General features: G+C 42.1%; 1 protein-coding gene across 1 annotated transcript in view; it reads right to left on the bottom strand.

The window, feature by feature from the left end:
* The window catches only part of LOC107555105 (protein CutA homolog), a 5270-nt gene extending 4470 nt beyond the window's left edge, over nt 1–800 (bottom strand). Inside the window, exon 1 of the mRNA XM_016237795.1 lies at nt 750–800. The gene's annotated coding sequence lies outside the window, so the exon portion shown is untranslated. The remainder of the gene's footprint in view (nt 1–749) is intronic.
* Between the last annotated feature and the right edge of the window lie 2570 nt (nt 801–3370).

Here is a 3370-nt window from a genome sequence, read left to right as displayed (position 1 = left end):
GTCACAGACACACACACACACACAGATACACACACACACACACGTCACAGACACACACACAGATACACAGATACACACACACACAAACACACATTACCCAGCATTAACAGGGTTATTCAATAAACTACACAAATCATCAGAACTGTCAATATTGCACTACTCCACCAAAAAGTAACTAATTTTGTTACTTAGTTACTTTTTATGGAACGTTATGCGAAGTACGTTACTTTTGCATCACTTTTTCTCATGTTTGTTTTTAATATAAAAGTTGCATGTGTGGCAAATGTAAAGGCCTTTGACAGCAGAAGCGAAGTGAAGCACATCTGTGTTCTGTGCAGCAGAGAGCAGCTCAAACTAACAGCTGCGGGTACCGGTAGAGCTCAGCGAACACATGCACCGCCGAAGAAGCAGATGTAGAACAAGACGCTTCTGCACTCTTCAGCAATAAAAGAGTAATACTTTACTGGTTACTTTTTTAAACGGTACTGTGATTAGGTGTAACGCGTTACCCCCCGGTCAGAGAAACACGACTCAAGCTCAGCAGACAGCAGCCGGATCCGAGCTCATCACCTGCGCAGGTAAACACAGCGTTACTCCTCTGCTACTACACTCTCTTACCTTTAGCTTTAAACACGTGTGCCGTGAACACTGAGCTCGAACAGAACTGCTGTGCGTTTAAACACTGGTGTATTCGTCATTAGCTCCGCGTCTCTGCTGCTTCATGAAGAAAGTAAGCAGCTCACGCTCACCTCGCAGCCTCTGGCTCTGCCGTAAAGCGTCCGCGACTGTCGTGAGACAGCCAGCAGACAAATCAACTATATTGCACACTGACTAGTCTCTCTTTTATTATTTTAGGTGACTCAGAGTGATGCTCCTGATGTGCTTCTAAAATCTCATAATTATGTCTAGCCACTTTTATCTGCAGAATAGTGCCTTAAACTAAGACACTAAACACACAGGGGGAACATATCTTTAAAGATACACTTTATTTATTTTTTACAAAACTACACAATTTCAAGACGTTCTGGTCATTTTAATGACATTAAGTTTAAACAGTGGGAAATCACAATCAAAAATAAATTAATCACTTTTTAAAAATACAATAGTACAATACAGTACAACAGAAAAGCAGATTTTAAACCATACAAACTAAAATATACAATCTTAGAAACACAAAGTCAATACAAGTGCAATTTTGAAAAGCAAGCAAAAACTATTTACAAAACTTTCATAATATTCTGATTCAGATAATACACGCTGGGCAATAATATTCTTTATTGACTGGTGGGTTGCCAACACATGACTGGTGGTACCACGGAAAACCGCGGACTTGGCAACACTGTGAAGCTGCGCAGGCGCTGTGAGGGGGACAGGGGACTGAATTCACGAACACCGGCTCTGCAGCGGAATTACTGAGACAAAGAAAAGATAGCCTATGCATTAACAAAAAAAGATCGAAAAATTAATTAATTTTAAAAAGATAATAAAAAAGGCTAAACGAATATACATAGCTTTGCTTTTGTTAATTTATATTCCCTGGATATATTTAATTTAATTTAATTTTTCCTTTGATGCCACTATGACTATAACAGCGAGTACATTTTATAAATCCTCTTTAAGTATATTTTCTGTGTGAATGTTCTTGTTCTACATTTAGGTTTATAAACGCTTCCGCTAAAGACGGAGCCCCGGATGCTGCTCGCTCCTCGAAACAGAAGCATCTCTGGCAGCGGAACTCGTGAACGCTGCTGTCAGCGGAAGTTGCGTGCGTTGTGCGTCACGGTTGAGCTGGTGTCTTCCGGCAGCGAGGAGCCGCGTGTGAGAGGGCCGAGGTCCCGCCGAGAGGTAAAAAAATTAAATGAAACTAAATTAAATTAAATATAATTGAATACAGAACATAGAACATACGGAGGATACAGAGGAGAGAGAAAGAATTTTTTTTTGCTGAAATGCAGTGTTGTGCCGGGATCAGAGCAAGCGGGTTTGGATCAGAAGTAAGTTACCCCGATCTTTAATCCGGATCAAACCCAGATGTTCTGTGTGTGTGTGTGTGTGTGAAATGCAGTGTTACTTTTACGCCAGACGTAATGGGACACACACCTTCCAGAAAGTTCAACTTTTGTCTCGTCAAAAATTCTTGGGGATCATCAAGATGTTTTCTGGCAAAACTGAGTTGAGCCTTTATGTTCTTTTTGCTCAGCAGCGGTTTTGGTCTTGGAACTCTGCCATGCAGACCATTTTTGCCCAGTCTCTTTCTTATGGTGGAGTCATGAACACTGACCTTAACTGAGGCAAGTGAGGCCTGCAGTTCTTTGGATGTTGTTGTGGGGTCTTTTGTGACCTCTTGGATGAGTCGTCGCTGTGCTCTTGGGGTAATTTTGGTCGGCCGGCCACTCCTGGGAAGGTTCTCCACTGTTCGTGACGTCTGCAGGAGGAAAAATAATCATTTTAAATAATGTTCTTCTCAATGCAATGACATGAGAACACAAGACACGTGGACAGTGTGTAAGATGTCTTTAATAATAGCTTTAATATTTTTAGACAGGATCAGATATTCTGCTTGTTTAGTATTCTGTAAATGTGATCTTTTGGTTCTTGATTGATGAAAGCACACACTCTCAGTCAAGGCTGCTGATGTGATATGAGCGCAGGCGTGACGCGCAGCAGACAGGTGCCGTGAAGGACACACACACACACATGAACACACACTCTGACACATGAATGCTGCGCAGATGAAGATGTTCCCATGGAAACTGGACAGTCAGCACATCTCTGCTCTAGTCAGACTCACACACACCTGCACTCACATGCTCAGCTGACTGTGTGTGTGTGTGTGTGTGTGTGTGTGTGTGTGTGGAATACCCCAGCATCATTTTCATTTATGCATTTGTCAGAATTTTATCCAAAGCAGCTTACGTTGTATTGAAGGCACATTTTGATCAGTTCATGCATTCTCTGTGAATTGAACTTTGACTTTAGGGTTGCCAGTGTCGTGATCCACTGTTTGAGCTGCAGGAACACTTCAAAATGCTTGATTTGCACTTCAGATGTGAGCACAGATGCTCTCATACACACTCACACACAGACCGAGAGACACAACACTGACGGTCAGATATCAATGATGCTAAGAGGAATTAAGCAGACAAACATACACACACTCACTCACACAGATACACACAGAGACAGACAGACGGCTGTTTGCTCGGTTGATGTAATCCATCTAATGGCTGCTGTGAATTGTGTGTTTGATGACAGATCGAGCAAATAAACCAGCATGTGAGAGCTGCCAGATACTCTGATTGAACCACTTAAACACACACACACGCACACACACACACTCACACACACACACACACACTCACTCACTCAC

Source organism: Sinocyclocheilus grahami, unplaced genomic scaffold (genome assembly GCF_001515645.1).
Source record: "Sinocyclocheilus grahami isolate Dianchi unplaced genomic scaffold, SAMN03320097.WGS_v1.1 scaffold525.1, whole genome shotgun sequence".
NCBI classification, from domain to species: domain Eukaryota; kingdom Metazoa; phylum Chordata; class Actinopteri; order Cypriniformes; family Cyprinidae; genus Sinocyclocheilus; species Sinocyclocheilus grahami.
Note: the sequence above shows the minus strand (reverse complement) of the source record. Positions and strands in the feature narration are given on the sequence as shown.